The following is a 25277-nucleotide window of genomic DNA, read 5'->3' on the forward strand; positions in this document are numbered from 1 at the left end:
GCCAGTGTTGCGACTAGGCGTAGCTATTTTGGGTACTTTAATTGCTCTGGGAGAAGGCTCATCACACTAGAATACATGGATATTTATGTAAGTCTACAGGCTTTCGTTGGCGTTGTCACTGAAGTTAAAATCTTCTGGGTTATTAGGTCGCGTCGTGTTTCTTCTAAGATGATCGACGTTTCGACCCCTCTGCTGGGATCTTCCTCAGGATCTTCTGGTCCTGAGAAAGATCCTAGCAGAGGGGTCGAAACGTCGATCATTTTAGGAGAAACATGACGCGGCCTAATAACCCAAAAGATTTTAACTTCAGTCACATGGATATTTGTTCACTTCATTACATAAATGAACGAAAGATTTACTTTGCCACACGTCTTTGCCACAGAATTGCTTGATAAGTTACTACTGTTACTGACTGTTAAAGCATCACCTGATGCACAAATTAACGAACTGTCCTCTTGCAGTACAATGTTCCACATTTAAATGAAGAAGTCCATCAGAAACTTGAACTGTACAAGGACGCTGATTCCTTCAGATGAGGTCTGGAACTGGTCAGAGCTCCTGCTAGCTCGACACTATATTGACCTCAGTGTGAGGGAACTGTTGTTATGAGAGCTGGGCGTGGTCTTTAGGAGCGGCTCGCATTTGTCATTGCGGGTTGAAGCTGGCCCTTGTCTGTGGTATCGATTCTCGTTACCGGTTCTGATACGGCAACGCGATCACTGTATGATACCACAGAAGCTATCGTTTAATATCTGCCTGCAAGTACTCACCCATTTCGCGTGTTCTCTTCATAATATGTATACCGATCGTAGCCAAAAAACAGCGTCACCCCTACCAGATTTCGTAAAGGACTATAATTCTCTTGCCCATTACGATTCAAGTTGTTTCAATCTTCCTGTCAAATTTGCGCTGCGTGTCAGACCAGGACTCGAACTTGGAATGTTGTCATGCGCGACTGTGCTCGTACTGACTAGGTATCCAGGCACAACTGACGACCCACCCTCACACCTTGACTTCTTCCAGCACTTCTGTCCTACCTTCCAAACTTCGCAGCAATTCTGGTGCATACCTTGACGGATTAGTACTGCTAGTAGAAAGAATATTGTGAAGTAATGTCTTGGTCGCAGGCTAGGGAATTGTTTCCAGAATGAATGTTTCGTTCTGCAACGAAGTGTGCGCTGTTTATAAACTTTCTGGCAAGGTTCCAGGATCAATTCCCGGTCTGGCACGTAGTTTTAATCTGCTACGACGTTTCAAAACAGTGCACAGTCCGCACAAAAGTGAATGATAAAATGGGTCAAATGGCTCTAAGCACTATGGGACGTAACATCTGAGGTCATCAGTCCCCTAGACTTAGAACTACTTAAATCTAATTAACCTAAGGACATCACACACATCTATGCCCGAGGCAAGTTTCGAACCTGCGACCGTAGCAGCAGCGCGGTTCCGGACTGAAGTGCCTAGAACCGCTCGGTCACAGCGGCCTGCTAAAGTGAATGATTCATCCCCGATTTGTGAATATCTGTTCTCTGACTAATATACGAGGCTGCACACGGCTGATACAATTTAACGTTCAGTCGACATGAATCTTATCAGAAAAGGCGCACTTTCTCTGTTGGACAATGTTTATGGAAGGTATTAGTGGCTAATTTATAGCAGAATATCTCATGCTTCGCCTGAAAACCGATATCAGCTGCCAGTGATTTGAACGCTGCCCCTCGCTAAACATGTCCTTATCTTAAACAGCACACTGCCCTTTGAGAAAAAATTCTCTCAATCTCAAAGTACAATTGTACCCACGATGTGTTTCAACTAGCCGGCCGGAGTGGCCGAGCGGTTCTAGGCGCTACAGTCTGGAACCGCGCGACCGCCACCGTCGCAGGCTCGAATCCTGCCTCGGGCATGGATGTGTGTGATGTCCTTAGGTTAGTTAGGTTTAAGTATTTCTAAGTTCTAGGGGACTGATGACCTCAGAGATTAAGTCCCATAGTGCTCAGAGCCTTTTTTTTGTGGTTCAACTATGCAAATTGTAAAAGATAGCTGTACCACACTGATGTAGGGGGAAGTCGAGACGAGCACTTTGAGACAGGACATTTGTGGTCTATCAGGCGTGGAAACAACATCAAATCAGCTTACAAAAGACACCGAAATTGCTGTGCATGCGCACATACGCGATTTTCAATGTTCTCTCGCTCTCTAACGCCACCGTTTTAATCGGGCATTTCGTAAAAACTATTAATTAAAACTTCTCCGTGAGGGTGATTAAAGAAAAAGAGACTTTAGCAAACGTTATGTAAAACCAAATTAAATTTGCAATTTGATACAAACTTAATGCTTAGAAGCCCAGTTTCTTAGCAAGAAATCCACAAGATGTTAAGGTAAAATTTACACAAACGTCAGTATTACACTTTGTAAGGGGTTTTTAATATTAAAGGAGGATTTTCACCAGAATTGTACAGGGTGCATGCGCTGTGGCTCTGGTGGCTTTTGTAGGCCAATTTGAAGCTGTTTTCCGATTTGATAGACCGCAAGTGTCGAAATTATTTACCTCGAATTCACTTACACCACTGTGGTACGTTGTAAACAGCTATCGTTACACCCCACATCTCCCAGAGTACACCTCGACCTACACACACAATTCGACGGGACTCTAAACCCTAATCGTCTTTTCTCCCTTTTTGACTTGCATAGTGGAAAAAGTGTTGTTAACCTCGTCAGCGGCTGTGTACCTTGAGGAACAACTTTTCTACCGAAAGCTTAGCATTTGGAGGGTGAGCATGTGGCAATCGGCTACCCACTGATTTCACGAATATCACTGGCGGCCCTTGGAAACTAGCGACATCGTGGGAGGATGAAGCAGTGAACAGTGCATAGAGAAATTGATCTCGCACAGCTCTTACCACTCTTTTTGGACAGCATAGCATACTGTCTGCTACACTCTGTTTTTTGTCTCTGTTCTGATGTATTATAACAGTGTCGTATGAGTTGGCAATCCAGTTTTCAGTGCTTCCGTGTCCCCAGAACTATAGTAACAGTGTTTGAAATTAAACTTCTAAACTACTACTTCTAGTCGGTGTGTTATCTGGAAGAAGATGAAATTATTATTTGAAAAGGTGTTCTTGGTTAAGCTCTTAAATGTCACAAATTGATAGGAATGTATGAAAAGGAAGGAGAAGAAAAACTTATTGTGAGATCTTTGGTACGGAATACTCTAGTACGGCACAGTAACGATAAAAAGTCGCAGCACATAAAATAACTAGTCTCGAAGGTCGAAGCATGATATAGTCGTATGTTAATTCGGACCCTAGCGTTGCCCAGTAAGGACATGAACCATTATAATCTCGCATTGGTGTATGAGAGTATTGGTTATCCATAAGAAAACTGTTACCTGGTTTTTTCATTCTTATGTAAACGCTGTCACTTTCGGCAGGAGAATAAAAACCAAAAACTGACCGCTTATATGATACATCAAATGCTATCAGATGAACAAGAGGGTAGCGATCTAAAACAAAAGTTTCGTACTGTAAATGCTAGTAGAACAGAAATTTGTATCAAGGGAAGGAAATGCAACCTGAAGCCTAGTTTTGAGTGAAAGTGACGTCCTTGAGGTACAATGTGCCTCTTCAAGAAACAGCAGGCGGGTAGAAGCCGCTTTAACTGGGTAATTCCTGAAGAGGAAGCGTCAGATTACAACTCAGGAAGGTTTGTTTTTGCCGGAGTCACGATTATTTCGCGCCAGAGAAGTGAGTGTATCTGGAAGTGAAAGCTGAAATTGCGTCTCGATTAAACCATTGCAGGTAGGTAGGGAGTAAAAAGACAGAGCTCCTACACCGCATCATCACTCACCTGCAAGTAGGCACTGCATCCTGTTACAAACATTAAACGTGCAATTATCTGTCGTTAATTTCTGTTCTTTGGGTACAGGATGACAAGTGGGATTTCCGATGAGCTCCTGAGCTAATGGAACATTAAATTTCAACTCTAAATCACACAGTTACTGATAAACTGCATTTAATTTATCATTAATTACATGTGGTTGAATCCGTATTTAGTATTCCACTAACTACATAACAATGACGTCCTCGTCATTGTTATAAAGACCTAAAACTGAAATCCTGAGCATCCGTTGATACAATGGAGGCGAGAAATTACAGGAGAATCACTAGAACAAAAATATATAAGAAAAGAATCACACTCGGCTGGTTAAACTCTACTTCTATTTTCGGAGGTCACGATTTATCTTTAACTTCCGTAGAGGACTGTCGATATTGCTATGATTTTGTAAAATTTTATTCGTGATCTCCCTAGCCTTATTGCTCAGTGTTATCCTCATTATTCACTTAATACAGTTAAATCTTTCCATTTTGTCATCTGTGTCTACTTCATTTAGGTGTGACATACGGCACCCTGAACCCTTGTTCAATAGTTTTACCTTCTAACGTAACGCTGCACCTAACAGCTTCGTTCCTTTTTTGTAGAGATGAGCGCATTATAATTCTTGATTTTATTATATTTTCCGCCAAAGTACATGCGGCTATTGATATATATTGACATCTACATTACCACTCTGCAGTTCACAATTAAGTGTCTGGCAGAGGGTCATCTAACCACATTCAAGCTATTTCTCTATCTCTCCACTCTTGAACGGCGCCTGGGAAAACCGAACACTTAAATCTTTCTGTGCATGCGCTGATTTCTCTTATTTTATTATGATGATAATTCCTTCCTACGTATGTGGGCACTAACAAAATATTTTCACACTGTGAAGAAAAAAGTTCGTGATTAAAATTTCATGAGAAGATCTTGCAGCAATGAAACCAGCCTTTGTTTTAATGATTACCATTCCAATTCGCATTTCATATCCGTGGCGCTCTCTTCGCTATTTCAAGATAGTACAAAACTAGCCGCCCTTGTTTGAACTATATGTTGCGGATCCCACACCGCTCTGTGACATGTCAGAGGAGAAGTAAAAAAATAGCGTTGGCAGTCTCTTTAGTAGGTCTGTTGCATTTTCTCACTGTTCTGCCAATAAACCGTAGTCTTGGTTTGCTATCTATGAAATCGTCCCAATTTAAGTTATTCGTAATTGTAATCCCTACGTATTTAGTTGAATTTACAGCCTTTAGATATGTGTGATTTATCATGTAACCGGCATTTAACCGATTGCTTTTGATACTGTTGTGGATGACTTCACACTTTTCATTATTTAGAGTCAATTTCCACTTTTCACAACATACAGATATCTTGTCTAGATCGTTTTGCAACAAACAATCTATGAGTGCTACTCAGATTGCCTCCCAAATCGTTTATGTAGATCTGGAACAGCAGACACTTCGTTATGGGACGCCAGATATTACTTCGTTTCACTCGACGACTTTCCGTCAGTTACTACAAACTATGACCTTTCTGACAGGAAATAACGAACCCAGCGGCACAACTGAGACGATAGTCCATAGATAAGCAATTGATTAGAAGTTGCGTATTATGTGGGATATCTAAAGCATTCTGGATATCTAAAAACATCGAATCAATTTGGCATCCCCTGTCAATATCACTCATTACTTCGTGAGAATAAAGAGTTAGTTGTGTTGAACAAGAACTATATTTTTTGAATCTGTGTTGGAGGATTGTCAATAAATTGTTTTCTGTTAGATAACTCATAATGTTCGATCTCAGTATATGTTCCAAAACATTACTGCAAGTCGACGTTAGCGGTATGGGTCTATAATTCAGCGGATTACTCCTACTTTATTTCTTGGATATTGGTGTGACTATCCAATCTTTACTTACGGATCTTTCAACTAGCAGTCTGTTGTATATCGTTGCTAAATATGGAGCTATTGTACCAGCAATCTCTGAGAGGAACCTGACTTAAATACAAGCCATCTATCCCTGTTTTACCCTATACCGATTCCATTCGATCAAGGTGGTTAAAACATCTCTTTTGTCTCCGTCACACCTTGCCACCAAGTTTTTGCTGCCTGCCATTCGGCACTTGATACTATTGTGGTTACAATATTCTCAACTTTAGTTTCAGTTGTTCAGCGTTTGTTGCAGCTATGAGAGTATTCTTTCAGACCTATCAATCGAACACCATTTCCTACTTCTCAGTGACAGTGTGTATGGGTGGTAAATAAAAACAACTGAGAGCGTACTGGACAGGCTTCAAAGACACGTGATACAGGTATTGATAGACGGGTCCATGCGGAGTACTGGACAATGGCGGAAAGATTTAGAATATTCGTTTTAGAATATTTTTTCGGCGGAAACTTATGTAAATTACGAAATAGCAGTGCCTGTCCCTGCTGTTTCAGATTTATCGCCAATACCACGCCTTCGTATATCAATAAATACGTCATTTGTGAACGGAAATATACGCAATGTACGGGTGCAGCTTGTGACACATGCAGACGACATATGGAAGTTTGGGTCTGATCCGTGCACGGATAGCAGAAGCGTTTAAGGCAACACCTTGCTTAAAGTGCCAACTGTATTGTCGGGTACTGGTCCGACACAAATTTTCCTTGTCACCATTCCAGTATACAACATGATTTTGATTCATGTTCGCTATTGCGAATATTTGCCTATGCGACTCCTGCCACGGCTCCTCGAAAGCGAAGATGAGCTCAGGTCTCCTGCGGCAGGCCTACTGTATCTACAACTACATCTACATCGATACTACGCAGTCCAAGTTATTGTTCGTCCCGAAGAGGGAAATGCTCCGTAAGGTATCTCCCACTGGTTAACATCGAGACAGAGGGGAGAGAGAGAGAGAGAGAGAGAGAGAGAGAGAGAGAGAGAGAGAGAGAGAGACAGAGCTGGTGGTGTTCGTGTTTGCCATCCTGCGCGTGTCGCATAGTTGCGTAGCACGCGGGGAACGCGGATTCTGTGGCGTCTGCAGGCCGGTTCTTTGACCTCCGCCTCCAGCGTTTCCGCGAGTCGGGACAGGGCATTGCCTCCACCCGCCACGGCCAGGTGCTAAACGCGCAGCGGGCTGCTCCGCGGCGAAGAGATTGCCGGTCTCGTTTTCCGACACGGAAGCGGATCCAGCTTCTAGCTGCTGTCCAATGATCTGCGGTACAATCAGGCCGTGAATTTCTGTTATTCATGTACTGCAGTTTGGCATTCTGACCGGCTACAAAGCTGACTATGGATACAGTCTGACGCAAATCGAAACCTCGCGTCGGACCAATGGCCTCCGGTCTGGCAAACTGGTCGGTCAGGCTGTGGATTTTCGGTGGTTTTCCGTATTTCATGTGGTAAATTCCGGGCTAGTTTCCCATCTACGACACAGAAACATGTGGAACAGACATTAAACATGTGAGTATACACGGAAAAAATTGGTTTATTCGTAGAATAGTGGTGTAGATGTCTTCCATATGGCGACGCAATTTCGTGTTAGCAGGAATGACTTCCGGTAGCGGAATTAATCGTGGACGGAGAATTACTTATCATTAGCGAGTCAAGGGCTGAAGGGGAAGAAGAAAATTTGAAATCCTATCATGTCATCTCTAACGAGGAGTTCATAGTGGGGGACGGCCCAGATTTTGCATCTTTCACGGAGAGAAAACTCTACACCCGTGCTCCCCAAGCTACTGGACGGCGTTAGGCTGAAAGTATCAATTTCACAGTTACGATTTTTGTACGATGAGATGCATGTGTTAAAGAGATTTGCTTCTTGAGTCTCTTTGACACGTGTGCTCCGAGAAATTTAGGAATAAGCATTTCCGTGGTGCACAACGCGTTAAGCTTCAGCCGGCGGAAATCTATTAGTATTTCCACGAAAATCTAGCGCTGTTTGAATACACTCGTTACGAACCGCTTAGCTTTCCTTCGAATCTTCTTAATCTCACCAGTTAGCCAATATTGCCAAAGGCCTCTGCAGTATAGGTCACATGCGAGTTTTGGGAGTGACTTCCTTCGTGCACGAACTACAATTCTTTCAGTCAATCTGTCTGACATTCTGCTTCCCACGCCTAGACTTCTATAGGTGCTCCTCATTTTGCAAATATGAATTAAATATGGCATTACTTTTTTACTACGCAGTTGGCAATTAATATCTGGAAGCATTCACAATGATAAACTATCTATGAATAAATTTCCTGAGTAATTAATAGTTTGAACGATGGCATACAACAAATTGTAGCAAGGCATATGCCAAGTTGAGATTCATTGGAAGAAGGAAATGTAATTCACACAGGAAAATGAACGCTTATAATCCATCGTCCAACCGATTTTGTGTATTGCTCATCAATCAGGTATGTCTTAGGGAGAGAGTGCAAGATAGATAGAGAGAGAGAGGACGAGATCAGGCCCTGAAGACCACACGATGTCGACCGACTGCCCTGTGTTCCTCTGCCGTGTGTCAGAGAGAGTAGTGCTGTTAAAATTGCGTGGGTAAACAGTCCAAGAAGAGGAAGACAGTATGAAAGATTAAAGATCATGCGGAATTTGAATGATAGTTATTTCACCTACTAACGGAAAAGGTGCGAAAGGGACATATAATAGTAGTACACCATGCACCCTCGGCTACACGCCAGTGTCCTAGTGGAGTATAAATACAGATGTAGGTGTTGAGTCCTAAACATCTACATCTATATTTATACTCCTCTAGTCATTGCGTTAACCGTCGATGACCTGAATTTCTAACTAAATATTGCAAGACAGCCGTTAGTTGTTTTGTTCGCCTTGTCAGTTACATCTGTTGTGAACAACTGTCCTGCCACTCTTTCCAGACAAAACTATATTAGCTTCTGATGGTGTCTCCACTGTGAAGATTTCATACTGAGCTTTGTTGATAAAGGAATCTCCGGCCTCAAGTTCATACCAGGTCTGACAATACTCGGGCAGCTCGTTTCTGATTCCCTGGGTAACAGTGGGATATTGTGTCTGTGCGAAGCACAACTGACGCTGGGGTTGCATATCGTTCAGGCGAGGCAAACAAAATTCTGTGCGATCTGCGAAGTTACAGTTTATGCCCTTAATCTAACATAGACAGTCAGTGTGGCAGGGAAATGTAGACGTTTTATCTGGATAATCTCCTTTATTAAGCAACTTTTTGTTATACAGGTTCACGACATAAAACCTTTTCGCCTGAATTTCCACACTCAGACGACTACTGAATTCGACGTTATTTATTAAATTTGGCAATTTTTAAAAATTTTTTTTGCAATATAGTTGAAGAGAGTAATGTACATCACTTTTTTCCTCTGCTCATAAATACACACATTTAACAGAATTATCTACCCAGCTAAATAATCTTAGAACGAACGTCCAGTTCACTAAACCAGGGGATCAGCTCTTCTCCAACAAGGCTGGAATGTTCTCGTTCCTTAATGAGTGGAAACTAATAACCTTTCAGTTTCAGTCACGTTATTATTAAGACCAACCTATAAAATCATTATCTTGCAATTGGCTTGTCAGTTTTTTGACGTGTAACTTCTTACTCTCTGGACTTCATATCACACCAAGACCTACCGAACAACTTTTCCTTTCTTTCATCATGTGATGTTTGAAGACCTGAAACGCGATATTTCTGTCGGGTAGATGTGTCGCAAAGAATTATTTGCACAGCTTTGCAGTGTGTCTTTGAACTGCTTTTCCAATAACCCACTTGTTATTCGGCAAACAGTGTATACAAACTCGTGAAAGATTCTTTTATTCCTGTGAAGAACAAAAAAAAAAATCTTTATTCTCCGGAATCTTTCAAATACAGCAAGTTTTCGGCAACTAAGCTGAAACATTGCACATTTAATGATACTGCCAAGCACAGGAGTTAGGAGAACTGTCAACGTGTTTATGTCTGCAGCGATTAAATTCATTGTCGGAACGATAAAGTACGATGAGATGAAAGCGAGAAAGGCGGAAATCGACAGCGCGCACTCCAATTAAAATACGATAGTTCTTTCATGGATCACGCTGTCATTTTCTAACGAATCTCATACAGTGGTAAAACAATGAGGTCCAGGGAATAAATATAGAAACTGAGGAAATCTAAACTGTGTACGCTCACTCTGTATATGTCAAAAAATTTCTCGTGAATATGAGAACTCCATGTCAGTACACATGCAACAGAAAAATCATTAATATTGTAGCTATTTTCTTCTATACGCAACTCCCACCGAAGCTTCTTATGATATTTTGCAGTTGTATGAAAATTTATAGCACCGAAAAACCTGCCGCATGAGAACGAATGCTGAAGAAGCCACTCTGATACAGTTGTACAACAGAGTGACAGCTCCCAAGTCATTCTGATTTCATAAACGAAATTTTACAGTGAAGCTGTTCAGTACCACAAGTCATGAATGAAAAAAAAAGACATTAAATAAAAGCACTTGAGCTACTGAACAAGGAAGAAACTCTTCTGGGCTAATCGTAATCCTTGTACACCATTTTGTCTGTTGTTCCAACCGATTGTAAAATTCCCAAGTAATGATGCTGCTGCTGGTGTACCGAGCCTGAATGTTTCAGTGTATCCTGTCCCCAGATAAGCGGTCGATTAGTTAGTTCTTGCTTACAGCTTGACGATCACGTCTGGTAGGAGGGTGAGAATGTGGTCGAGCGAGCAGTGCAGTGCTTGATAAATAGAAATGGTAATTCGTAGGAGCACTGTTCAGTTCCTCGTCCGCAATTCTGAATAATGTTTTTTGAAATTACCTCAACGGGGTGCTGATACAGCTTCTTCGATAAGGACACAAACGATCCTTTTCCTAATTTTTCTCCAACCGAGTTAGGCTTCTTTCACTAACAGGCCCAGTGACGGCTGGATCTTAAAATATAGTTTTCCTTCTTCCTTTCTGTGAGTGAGTAAAGTGCCTGGTTGCACCGTACTTAGGTTTACATGAGAACTAAGCATTTCTAGCTTTCGTGAACTCGAGGTAGCATCATTATCGTGTTAAATGGAAACTGAGGGTTCGAATCCACCTCGCACATCGCCATTGGTATTGAATATGCCACTTCTCTGCGTGCAAGTTGGATGAATAATGTCATGACGATGCAAAAAAACTGAAAACTTCCTCGAAATAAGTTGGATTTAGACTTTATGTACAGATACTGGACAAATGGATAAACATCCGAGGATCTCATTTTAAATAAAAAAAGGAAGAAACTATACGTCTCACGTCGCGTGGTAGCAAGGTGTCCTCTTGTCATACGAAGGAAGGTAGATTAGGATTTAAAGCTCTGTCGATGGCGTGATCATCACCGATGGAGTACGAGCTGGGATAGGAGAAGGATGAAGAGGAAAATATCCCTTGTTGACTCCTTCGATTTCACTGTATTGGTTTTGTCATTTTGTTGAACATTATTGATCTCGGTACACTCTGTCCTATCAAATGTGGTTGTAAAATGAAGTTAATCGAAATAAAATATATCTGCTGTGGAAATCTGTGTATAGATCTTCTGGCCAGGCACAGGCGGCATCAGACACATACTGTAGCCTTCCGCAATGCCACGCCGCCTGTCAAACTCCACCACCTCGCACTAAGAGGCTGTTGCTAACGAATCGTCAATGCCGTGGCATTGCATGGGTTTCAGTTTGCGTCTCATGCAGACACCGAATGGTGACGAGATATATAGACGGATTATCACAGGGGAAATATCTTAATTCGTGTAATATACTATAGTTTTCAGGCACACTTGGTGGTGGGACACAATGTCTCGAAATCGATGTGGGTAAATCAAATGATAAATTAGTACAGTGAAGTCTGAGGAGTCAATTACAGATATACATCTATACTCTAAACGTACTGAGAAGCGCATATCCGAGGGTACTAAGATTTCTTACAATTTCATTCAAGTATAGAGCACGGGGAGAAGGACTGCTTAAATGCTTTCGTGCGTCGGGCTCCTACGCGAGCGGTACATGAAGGGCTATTCGAGGTTCAATGAAATGAATTAACTGGTTCAATACAAACGAGTGGTTAGATAGGAACTGTATTTAGAAGTGTAAGTGAATACTCACATAATTTTCAATCTGAAGACAATTTTGCGGATGTATCTCCTAAAAATGTGTACGTGATAAAGGTCGAATGTTAGCTTGCTATATTTTTCAATCCTTTCAATTTCTGATGGCTAAAAAATTTATGTCTTTATGCTAGAATTTAACAATAAATTTAAAAAGTGCTGGTACTTGAAACTTTGTAAGTAGGCTCTCGCGGGATAGTTTCCATGTATCTTCAAGTATGTGCCAGTTCAGTTGCCTTAGGATATCCGTGACGTTCTCCTGTGGGTCTAGCAAACCAGTGATCGCTTGTGCTGTCCTTCTTTGTATATTTCAAAATCCACTATTAGTCCTATTTAGAGTGGGTACCAAATACTTAAGAAATATTCTAGGACAGAAAACGTATAATTATGGCTGCATACCCCTGAGAAACATGGGGAACGACAGAAATGGTTAAAATCGCCCGTGAACTATTCAATAAAACTATCCCAGCATTCTTCAAAATCTGTTCAGAGAAACCACAGAAATTTGGGCCCCGCTTCTCATGAGTACGAGTTGCGTTCCGTAAGCGCTGCGACAGCTCCTTCAGCAAAGGCACGAGAATGTCGAGAGCTTACCTCCTGTGCTAGGACTATACGTGGTAAATCGCCGTGATGTTGGCGTAACTAAATATTGTGTATTTCTTTACTCTTTCCGGGTATAAAATCAGAAGGAAGTAGGTCGCACGCGAGTATTTGTCAGTGAGCAAAAAGTCGATTTTATAGGATAGTGTACAGTGTACGAGTGCTAATCGGAAAGTAATGTCCGATCGGTCGCGGAATGGAAACGACAGTGGAAATCAAAATGTTTTATTTGCAACAGTTTGCTACATCTTCCAGCTATTTCTTTGCTTTGTCCGACTTAGATATTTGTCGTAGTGTTGTACCAACTTCCCAACATCCTCATCATAGAAGGGAGCTGCTTGAGTCTTCCGTCACTTCTCCAAGCCTGTCTGAAATGTTGTCTTTGTTGCTAGCGGTTCATTTGAGCAGGGATGAACATTAGAGGGAGCCAAGTACCGGGTGTATGGTAGATGATCAAACACTTCGTATCGAAAACGCTGCAGTGTGTGACCGAGCACTGTCATGAAGAAGAAAATGCATGACAGATACGTTATGTAGGGTTGCATAAAATTAGGCGAAATCTCGCGGCGGGCACCCATACTAGGCTGGAGACAAAATTGTTCTCGGAGTCTTTACGTGGTCACCGTGTGCTTAGGACTGAGTAGAGCGACGTGACGCGATCGACAGGCACAATAGAGACATTACCCAACACGTCCGTGCAAAACTTTATCGGATTTTCACTGTTGTTTCCATGGCACGACCTATCGGACCTTACTTTCCGACTATCCCTCGTAATACTATTGAGTGCGATTTGCAGCGGGGTCCCGCGGGTAGGTCAGCAACGGGCCCCAGTAGCGACTGGCGCGTAGCGATCAGCTGATGCTTCCCGCACACGGGCCACAGCGCGGAGAGCGCCGAGACTTACCTGAGGAGTGTGGGGAGAGAGCAGTTGCTGTGGACGCGACCGCTGTCGGGAGTGGACTGAAGTGCGCGCTGGTGGCGGCGTGCGCGTATATAGCCGGCCTACATCCTCACCTAACCTACATCTGGCGCACCCCTTCCACCGGCCCCTCTCCCGCGCGGCGCGAGGCTCCGCCCCCTCCGCCTGCAACCCCCGGCGTGGCGAGCCGCGGCTACTCGGAAGAAGCGAGCGCGTCGGCGCGACGGCGCGTCCGCCGAGGAGTCGCCGTGTCAAGGGCTCCACCGGCTGCAGGTGGCGCCGCCGCACTTTCGCGCCACTTTCATCTTCCTCGCCGGGGCGACCCCTGCCACGGCTCCTCGAAAGCGAAGATGAGCTCAGATCTCCTGAGGCAGGGCTACTGCATCTACAACTACATCTACGTCAACATCCATACTCCGCAGTCCACTTTACGACGTGTGGCGGACGCTACCCCATACTAGTCCACTACCCCTCCTGTTCCATTCGCAAAGAGAACAGGGGAAAAAAGGCTGTTAGTATGCCTCGGTATGAGCCCAAATTTCTCGTATCTTCGAGGTCCTTACGCGAAATGCATATTGGAGGCAACAGAACTGTTCTACAGTCAGCTTCATATATCAGGCTCTAAATTTTCTCAGTAGTGTTGCTCGAACATAACGGTGCCTTCTCTCCTGGGATATCCATATGATTTCCCGAAGTATCCCTGTAATACCTAAGTATTATTCGAACCTACATCTACATCTACATTTATACTCTGCAAGGCACCCAACGGTGTGTGGCGGAGAGCACTTTGCGTGCCACTGTCATTACCTCTCTTTCCTGTTCCAGTAGTGTCTGGTTCGCGGGAAGAACGACTGCCGGAAAGCCTCCGTGCGCGCTCGAATCTCTCTAATTTCACATTCTTGATCTCCTCGGGTGGTATAAGTAGGGGGAAGCAATATATTCGATACCTCGTCCAGAAACACACCCTCTCGAAACCTGGACAGCAAGCTACACCGCGATGCAGAGCGCCTCACTTGCAGAGTGTGCCACTTGAGTTTGCTAAACATCTCCGTAACACTATCACGCTTACCAAATAACCCTGTGACGAAACGCGCCGCTCCTCTTGGGATCTTCTCTATCCTGGTACGGATCCCACACTGATGAGCAATACTCAAGTATAGGTCGAACGAGTCTTTTGTAAGCCACCTCCTTTGTTGACGGACTACATTTTCCAAGGACTCTCCCAATGAATCTCAACCTGGCACCCGCCTTACCAACAATTAATTTTATATGATCATTCCACATCAAATCCTCCCGTACGCATACTCCCAGATATATTACAGAAGTAACTACTACCAGTGTTTGTTCTTCTATCATATAATCATACAATAAAGGATCCTTCTTTCTATGTATTCGCAATACATTCCATTTGTCTATGTTAAGGGTCAGTTGCCACTCCCTGCACCTAGTGCCTATCCGCTGCAGATCTTCCTGAATTTCGCTTCAATTTTCTAATGCTGCAACTTCTCTCTATACTACAACATCATCCGCGAAAAGCCGCATGGAACTTCCGACACTAACTACTAGGTCATTTATATATATTGTGAAAAGAAGTGGCGCCACAACACTCCTCTGTGGCACGCCAGAGGTTACTTTAACGTCTCCAGACGTCTCTCCATTGAGAACAACATGCTGTGTTCTGTTACCTAAAAACTCTTCAATCCAGCAACACAGCTGGTCTAATATTCCGTAGGCTCTTACTTTGTTTATCAGGCGACAGTGAAGAACTGTATCGAACGCCTTCCGGAAGTCAAGGAAAATGGCGTCTACCTGGGAGCCTGTATCTAATATTTTCTGGGTCTCATGAACAAATAAAGCAAGTTGAGTCTCACACGACCGCTGTTTCCGGAATCCATGTTGATTCCTACAGAGTAGATTCTGGGTTTCCAGAAAAGACATGATACGCGAGCAAAAAACATGTTCTAAAATTCTACAACAGATAGATGTCAGAGATATAGGTCTATAGTTTTACGCATCTGCTTGACGACCCTTCTTGAAAACTGGAACTACCTGTGCTCTTTTTCAATCATTTGAAACCTGTTGTTCCTCTAGAGACTTGCGGTACACTGCTGTTAGAAGGGGAATCCATGGACCGCAATCTGCGTTCGAAACGTCGATGTTCATGTGTCCTGCAGTTCACATGTCGACGCGCGATTTGCTGCGTTCTTCATCGACCTACGAGCCGAGTGGTCCGCCGTCCTGTGTGGTAATAAATCTAGCAGCCAGCCTCAGAATTGTTTCTATGTCTTCTTTCAATCCGACCTGGTACGGATCCCAAACATTTGAGCAGTACTTAAGAACAGATCGCAGTAGTGTCCCATATGCGGTCTCCTTTACAGATGAACTACACTTTCCTAGAATTGTCGCAATAAACCGAAGTCGACAACTCGCCTTTCCTACCACAATCCTGACATGGTCGTTCGTTTTATATCGCTTTGCAACGTTACGCGGAGATATTTAAACGACGTGACTGTGTCATGCAGGACAGTATTAATGCTGCATTCGAAGATTACTGGTTTGTTTTCCCTACTTATCCGCACAACTCACTTTTCTCTACATTTAAAGCTATCTGCCATTCATCACACCAACTAGAAATTTTCCTTAAGTGATCTTGTATCCTCCTACAGTCACTCAACTTCGATACTTTACCATACGCCACAGCATCATCAGCAAAGAACCGCAGATTACTGCCCACCCTGTCCGTTAAATCATTTATGTATGGAGCCAACAACAACGGTCCTATCACACTTCCCTGCGGCCTTCCTGGTAATACCCTCGTATCTGAAGAACGTTCGCCGTCGTGGACAACATATCGGGTTCTATTATTTTAGATATCCTCTAGTCATTGACATGTTTGTGAACTTATTCCATATACTCATAACTTCTTTAACAGCCTGCAATGCGGCATTGTGTCAAACGCTTTCCGGAATTCTGGAAATATGGAATTTTCCTGTTACCGTTCATTCATAGTTTGCAGTATATCATGTGAGAAAAGGGTGAGTTTTCTAAAACCATCTGATTCGTGGACATAAACTTCTCGCTCTCAAGAAAATGTATTACATTAAAATTAAGAAGATGGTCAGTGATTCTGCAGCAAACCGAAGTTAGGGGATAATGGTCTGTAATTTTCCGTTCCTTTGCCCTTCTTATACACAGGAATCACCTGCACTTTTTCCAGTCGCTTGGGACTGTGCACAGGGCTAGAGATACACGATAAATGCAAGCTAAGTGCCGGCCGCGGTGGTCTCGCTGTTCTAGGCGCGCAGGCCGGAACCGTGCGACTGCTACGGTCGCAGGTTCGAATCCTGCCTCGGGCATGGATGTGTGTGATGTCCATAGGTTAGTTAGTTTTAAGTAGTTCTAAGTTCTAGGGGACTAATGACCACAGCAGTTGCGTCCCATAGTGCTCAGAGCCATTTGAACCATTTTTTTTTTTTTTTTTTGCAAGCTAAGTAATGGGGCAGTGTCGTACACAGCTCTTTGAAAAATCAAACTGGGGTTCCATCCTGACCTGATGACTTATTTGTTTTCAACGCTTTCAGTTATTTCTCTGTGCCAGGGATGTTTGTTACCACGTCTTCCATATGGGAGTCTGTTCGATGGTCAAACGACGGTATGTTTGCACGATTTTCCTGCGTGAATGATTTCTCAATGGTGGAATTTAAAACTTCGAGTTTCGTTTTGCTATCTTCAACTGCCACACTAAACTGATCTACAAGTGGCAAGAGGGAAGCCTTAGACCCACTTAGCGATTTTACGTAGGACCAGAATGTTATCGGATTCTCTGCCAGATCTTTTGCTAAGGTATGTTGGTGGTAGTAATCTTATGCTTCGCACACAGATCTTTTCACAACCGCACTACTCTCTACTAACCTTCACTTCTCGCCATTCGCGCGTTCTCTTTTGAACCGAGAGTTCCACAGCCTTTGCTTCCCCAGCATTTTCCGGGTCTCGTTATTAAACCTTTATCCACTTAGTAGGCACATACTTCTCCATACCACGACATACGTTCCATGACTCGCTAAATATCTTGGGGTTTCAGCCAGCTCTCGGTCCCAAGAATAATCTGAACGGGAGAACTTTCCTCGAGGACAGTAAATTCAAGAACTTAGACGATTTACTGATAAAATGTTGATAGTCGAAGTGTCTTTACTCCGAACGCGGTCTGACTCCCTTTGCTGTGTATCAGCTGCTGAGTGTTCATCAAACTTCATTTAGAGAAACAAGTAAATGACAGCGCCTTTCCGTTATCTCCAGATGTGAATGTATAGCTCTTGGTACCTTTACATCATATTTGAGTTTGTCGTCATATTCCTGAGTGTAGCGAAAACAAGACTTCCTAAAAACCATACACTGCAGTTTTATTCGAATTTCCATGGAGTGAAAAATGGACAAACGGGCTATCAAACTGTGAAACGTCCCCTTGTAACAATTAGTGAATTACTGTGCTTAAACTGACACACAATATTTTTTAGCTCAACGCAATCTGACTTCCAATAATCCCTACGAAAGAATGGCCCTGACTAACATTAACCTATACGTTTCACAAATCACTTACCTCACAAAAATCTTCGTTGCTCAAGCTACTGCAATACAGCGAGCGCCACTACTGCCAGGTAAATAAAAGATTCAAACTACTGAAGGCACTAACTACAGATAGGCATCGTTAGCAAATAAAAGATTTTGATACAGAACAAACAATGTATTTACCTTAATAGTCATAATATATATAGCAGTTCGTGACATCCAGTCTTACAAATTTCAAAACTCCGCCATCTCTCTCCCCACGTCCACCACTGCTGGCGGCTCACCTCCAACTGCGCAATGCTATGCGCTGTTAATATTCAGCTGCCCAACGCTACAATGGAGAGTATTACAACAATGCCAACCAGCCACTGACTGCACACAGCACAGCCAGTGATTTTTCATACAGAGCGCTATGTGGAGTTACCAATAAAAAAACCTTAACAGCCTACTTACAACTGGTCCAGTTTTCCAAAAGAAAAAATCTAAGCGCTTGAAAGTAATCATGATGATTCAGTAAAACTAAGTGATTTGAGGGTCAGTTTTTTTCCGAATTTTGATTGCCAAACGAAGAACGGGAAACAGACAAGTGTGGTATCAAATCGAGTAGCGCGAGGTCTCGTTTCGCAAAAAAGATGTTTCATTGAAATTTATTCCTGAAATTCAACTTAACTATAATGTGCATAGCTGTACTACATATTAGTGACATGAAAATTTGTGCCGGACAGAGACTCGAAGCCGGATTTCCCACTTATTGCGAGTGATCGGCTTCACACTTGGGCTACCGGAGTACGTTCCGCAGACGGACCTACGGTTCCACATGTCACACACCTATATATTCCTCCTGATACGTTATTAATTCATTTACCCACACTCGCACACTTCGTGATTCCCGTGCAAGTCTTATTTGATGACAAACTACAGTTTCCAATATTGAGATTTATTCTTAAAATTCAAGTTAACTGTGATAAGTGTAATAAAGTACGATAAGGGATAGATGGTTGTGTGATATACGGTAGTTTGGGTCAGTCGGGGGAACTTGCTCGCACAGCCTATGTGGTGAGACGCCTGCTCGTGATAAGCGGGAAATCCGGGTTCGGGTCACAGCTCGACACAGATTTTCAAAAATATGTGGGAAATCTTATGGAACGTAACTGTTAAGGTCATCAGACCCTAAGCTTACACATTACTTAACCTAAATTATCCTAAGGACAAACACACACACCATGCCCAAGGGAGGACTCGAACCTACGCAAGGACCAGCCGCACAGTCCACGACTGCAGCACCCGAGACCGCTCGGCTAATCCCGCGTGGCACACAGATTTTTATATGTCGCTTTAGGTAGTACGTCTATACCGATTACAGTTACGTTGAATTTCGGGAATAAATTTAAACCATAGTTCGTTATCAAAAGTAAATAAATATTTCATTGATTGGCAGTAATCAGGGTAATTAAGATAATAACAGAGCACCCATCGATATTTAAACATATTATACTTCATGCTTTCATAACTAAAGTTGAAAATAAAAACAAATAAAAAATGGTCGAATTTGTTGTGAAATGATTTGTCTAAGCATGCTGATTTCCACCAAACGCGGTACACAGCGCTTAATATCAGAGGGCTCCACATATAACACGGTCCGTTGCCTAATAGATGGCGCACAAACCTAGAACTGCTTTATTATTCCCCTATAAAACATTCAGATACACCCTTACAGGCCGGATTGTGTGGCCGAGCGGTTCTAGGCGCTTCAGTCTGGAACCGCCCTGCTGCTACGGTCGCAGGTTCGAATCCTGCCTCGGGCATGGATGTGTGTGATGTCCTTGGGTTAGTTAGGTTTAAGTAGTTCTAAGTTCTAGGGGACTGATGACGTCAGATGTTAAGTCCCATATTGCTCAGAGCCAGCCACACCCTCACACAATAAAAACAACATACCACGGAGGGGTTATCCAAATGGGACGAAAATCGGTGGATGTGACGTACATGTACATACAAACAAATGATTATAATTTCAGGAAAAATGTATGATTTATTCAAGAGGAAGAAATTCACAAATTGAGCAAGTCAATAACGCGTTGTCCTCCTCGCCCCTCACGCAATCAGTTATTCGGCTTGGCGTTGATTGATAGTTCTGCTGGATGTCCTCCCGCGGGATGTCGTGCCAAATTCTGTCCAGCTGGCGTTTTAGAAGGTCAAAATCACTAGACGGTTGGAAGGCGCTGCCCATAATACTCCAAACGTCCTGAACTGGGGAGACACCCGGTGACCTTTCTGGCCAAGGTAGGGTTTGGCAAGCACGAAGACAATCAGCAGAAACACTCTCTGTTTTCGGCCGGACATTATCTTGCTGAAATGTAAGCACTGGATGTTTTTTCATGAAGGGTAATAAAACGGATCGCAGGGTATCGGCGTGCAGCTGTGCTGTAAGGGCGCCACAGTATCGTACCGCAGTTCGAGCCATCTATGGGCACGTCTTCGGCCTGGAATCTCATTAGCTGGAGTAGAATTGTCTTCAGTGATGAGTCCGTCTTGGAACTAATCCCTCATGACTATCGAAGACGTGTATAGAGACACCCTAGAGAGCGGTGCTAGTATGGACCAAAATAAGAAAAATGTGTTGAGTGAATATGGGCTCTAAAGCGCACACCTTATGTGCCAGAGCACTTGTTCCTCTTTGCTATTGTGAAACCCGTCTGTGCCACTGAACAAGTGCTCGTAGCTCTTAAGGTATGCATTTCAATATCCATGTTTACTAGAAATTTTTTGCTTCAAATGATCGGTCCTGTTACATCCCTGAATACTGACCACTCCTGCTGCGACACCCTGTTTTTCACGTGCATTTTTTAAAATTATGTACTTGTTCTTTCTTTCATGTCTTGCCGCAGTTATTCTGATCCACATATATTGCCCTGTGGCAGGACCGTGTTACAAGAGTGCTAGTAGGCCACTTTCCTATAGCCACGGAACTCTCTAGCTGGATCTTTGTTGATCCATTATGTACTGTGGGAGAACGGCTGGCATGTGTTTCTTGATCCAATTATTTACCAACAGCCGCATGTATTGTACAAATTTATTTTATGAACTTCTTATGTACTACCAGTTTCGGCATTACATTGATGCCATCTTCAGGCTCCACACGTCATAGTCGTAAAATCACTATACACGGAAGGATCCAGTTATATGACATCAATGTAATGCCGAAACTGGTAGTACATAAGAAGTTCATAAAATAAATTTGTACAATACATGCGGCTGTTGGTAAATTACTGCAACAAGAAATCTCTAGCTGAGGCTCGCTTCCTGCTACCTTTATGCTGGGCACCCAAGTTACTGGTGGATACAATAAAAATTAAGAAATATAATAAACTACATACGCATTTGAGTCGCCTTTTAATGATCCTCGAAATCATGTACAGCAAATATCTTCTTGTTATATTTAAAACTCTAAGATTATAAGTAAAACATTGACATTCAAATTCTCAGTCTGCACCTCATTTGCTGTAAAATGTGCCTCTTCCGTCCAAACAATATTCTCTGGCCACATGCCATCAATTTCCCTGTGTGCCAAAAAAGAAGGGCAAAGTCATGGCGTTGTAGCCTATCTTGGAACATCATACGGTGGACATTCTGAGTCTTGAAGGGGATACCAGTGTTAAATGCGCCGTAAAATCTTTTGACCTGTTGACTGGGGGAGAGACAATTCTCGTATCACAGCTCGAATAGTGTCTGCAGCATTTGAGGCATGTGCCGCACAGTCAAATACAGCTGCAGCAACTCATCAGCAATTATCATGGGAATGGGCCGACTCCTTCTCCCTGATACACCATCTAATTCGCCTGTTTCTTCAGATTTCTTGATAATACTCTTTAGTCCATTTGTTGTAAAATGTGCCTCTTCCGTCCATAGAATATTCTCTGGCCACATGCCATCCATTTCCCTGTGTGCCAATTGTCGGCGATATTTCCGCCATGCAGCGCTGCTATTGCTGCGGTTCTGATAAACGTGAGGACTGGGTGTTTATGCTGTCCTCATCATTTCATCCTCATCATCATCATTCGTGACAGTGGCTAGATTGGACAGTGTAAAAATTGGACTGTGTAAAAATTGGGACTTTGTACAGATGCTGGTGACCGTGCAGTTGAGCGTCCCACAAACCAGTCATCATCATCATCATCGTACTGATAAAGCAGCTTTACCAACACTGTGCGCTCTTTCTTCTCAATAGCCATTGCATTTTGTACCGAAAACGTTATGTTTCTTAACCCTTTAAAACAACAGTCACTTCACAAAAGAAGTCAACAGACGTTGCCGAGCCGGCCGCTGTTGCCGAACGGTTCTAGGCGCTTCAGTCCGGAACAGCGCTGCTGCTACGGTCGCAGGTTCGACTCCTGCCTCGGGCTTGGATGTGTGTGATGTCCTTAGGTTAGTTAGGATTAAGTAGTTCTAAGTTCTAGGGGACTGATGACCACAGATGTTAAGTCCCATATTGCTTAGAGCCATTTGTACCATTTAGACGTTGTCGAGCGACAAATAGCATACTGACGTTAAAACAGGATACACCATTTCACATTCTGACTGCTTACAGCGCCATGTTGTTTCCTGGGGGAAGAACGTGGAACTGTTATTTTTTTCAGCGATTAGTGAACATACCTATGACGTGTCGGCGTCCTGCGAAGTAACAACCCGCACCGGAGTACTCAGAAGACCTTCAGTGTTATTATAACCATCTGGTACATGACTTGAAAAAGTAACTAGACGTAGTGTCGCCTTACCTCAGCGGTTTCTTAACAATTTTTTCCCTGACGCTCTAACACATTTTTTATGCGCTGCCCTAGTCCAAATATTGGTCCGTCTAACGCAACTGAATAGCGTTGTTGATATCGTTAGGTTGGTCTAAAAATAAGTCTTGGAACACTATAAATGATGCACAATTGGTATCAGGCGGTCATGACACCCTCCACCGCTGCCACGAGTCGTGACAGACAAGTTATGTGTTCGTGCCAGTCGGTTGTATGGAAGCAGTGCAGTAAGATGGGTCGTCATGGAAACACGATAGAATGGAAGAAAGGAGCTATTTTGTTTCGTTGTGCCCATGATCACACCGGATAAAGTGCCACTAGAAGCCTTCCTAAAAGACAATTTCCATTCCTTCCGAACTGACTATGCGAATGTAGACGAGATGTGGCTCAAATTCAAAGATATAGTAGCAACAGCAATTGAGAGATTCATACCTCATAAATTGGTAAGAGATGGAACGGATCCCCCGTGGTACACAAAAAAGGTCCGAACGCTGTTGCAGAGGCAACGGAAAAAGCATGCGAAGTTCAGAAGAACGCGAAATCCCGAAGATGGGCTAAAATTTACAGACGCGCGAAATTTGGCACGTACTTCGATGCGAGATGCCTTTAATAGGTTCCACAACGAAACATTGTCTCGAAATTTGGTAGAAAATCCGAAGAAATTCTGGTCGTATGTAAAGTACACAAGAGGCAAGACGCAGTCAATACCTTCGCTGCGCAGTGCCGATGGTACTGTTATAGACCACTGTGCCGTTAAAGCGGAGTTATTGAACGCAGTTTTCCGAAATTCCTTCACCAGGGAAGACGAATGGAATATTCCAGAATTTGAAACACGAACATCTGCTAGCATGAGTTTCTTAGAAGTAGATACCTTAGGGGTTGCGAAGCAACTCAAATCGCTTGATACGGGCAAGTCTTCAGGTCCAGATTGTATACCGATTAGGTTCTTTTCAGATTACGCTGATACTATAGCTCCCTACTTAGCACTCATATACAACCGCTCGCTCAGCGGTAGATCTGTACCTACAGATTGGAAAATTGCGCAGGTCGCACCAGTGTTCAAGAAGGGTAGTAGGAGTAATCCATTTAACTACAGACCTATATCATTGACGTCGGTTTGCAGTAGGGTTTTGGAGCATATACTGTATTCAAACATTATGAATCACCTCGAAGGGAACGATCTATTGACACGTAATCAGCATGGCTTCAGAAAACATCGCTCTTGTGCAACGCAGCTAGCTCTTTATTCGCACGAAGTAATGGCCGCTATCGACAGGGGATCTCAAGTTGATTCCGTATTTCTAGATTTCCGGAAAGCTTTTGACACCGTTCCTCACAAGCGACTTCTAATCAAGCTGCGGAGCTATGGGGTATCGTCTCAGTTGTGCGACTGGATTCGTGAATTTCCTGTCAGGAAGGTCGCAGTTCGTAGTAATAGACGGCAAATCATCGAGTAAAACTGAAGTGATATCAGGTGTTCCCCAGGGAAGCGTCCTGGGACCTCTACTGTTCCTGATCTATATAAATGACCTGGGTGACCATCTGAGCAGTTCTCTTACACTATTCGCAGATGATGCTGTAATTTACCGTCTAGTAAGGTCATCCGAAGACCAGTATCAGCTGCAAAGCGATTTAGAAAAGATTGCTGTATGGTGTGTCAGGTGGCAGTTGACGCTAAATAACGAAAAGTGTGAGATGATCCACATGAGTTCCAAAAGAAATCCGTTGGAATTAGATTACTCGATAAATAGTACAATTCTCAAGGCTGTCAATTCAACTAAGTACCTGGGTGTTAAAATTACGAACAACTTCAGTTGGAAGGACCACATAGATAATATTGTCGGGAAGGAGAGCCAAAGGTTGCGTTTCATTGGCAGGACACTTAGAAGATGCAACAAGTCCACTAAAGAGACAGCTTACACTACACTCGTTCGTCCTCTGTTAGAATATTGCTGCGCGGTGTGGGATCCTTACCAGGTGGGATTGACGGAGGACATCGAAAGGGTGCAAAAAAGGGCAGCTCGTTTTGTATTATCGCGTTACAGGGGAGAGAGTGTAGCAGATATGATACACGAGTTGGGATGGAAGTCATTACAGCATAGACGTTTTTCGTCGCGGCGAGACCTTCTTACGAAATTTCAGTCACCAACTTTCTCTTCCGAATGCGAAAATATTTTGTTGAGCCCAACCTACATAGGTAGGAATGATCATCAAAATACAATAAGAGAAATCAGAGCTCGAACAGAAAGGTTTAGGTGTTCGTTTTTCCCGCTCGCTGTTCGGGAGTGGAATAGTAGAGAGATAGTATGATTGTGGTTCGATGAACCCTCTGCCAAGCACTTAAATGTGAATTGCAGAGTAGTCATGTAGATGTAGATGTAGATGTAGATGTAAATGAAGTCGCCCCTTACGAAGGTCTAGAGCGCACA

The 25277-nt window shown here is 43.2% G+C and overlaps 1 protein-coding gene across 1 annotated transcript in view; it reads right to left on the minus strand.

Annotated features, from left to right (window-relative positions):
- LOC126267148 (uncharacterized) overlaps nucleotides 1-13572 on the minus strand; it is a 47968-nt gene extending 34396 nt beyond the window's left edge. Inside the window, exon 1 of the mRNA XM_049972080.1 lies at nucleotides 13469-13572. The gene's annotated coding sequence lies outside the window, so the exon portion shown is untranslated. The remainder of the gene's footprint in view (nucleotides 1-13468) is intronic.
- Between the last annotated feature and the right edge of the window lie 11705 nt (nucleotides 13573-25277).

This window comes from Schistocerca gregaria, chromosome 4, assembly GCF_023897955.1.
Source record: "Schistocerca gregaria isolate iqSchGreg1 chromosome 4, iqSchGreg1.2, whole genome shotgun sequence".
NCBI classification, from domain to species: Eukaryota; Metazoa; Arthropoda; class Insecta; order Orthoptera; family Acrididae; genus Schistocerca; species Schistocerca gregaria.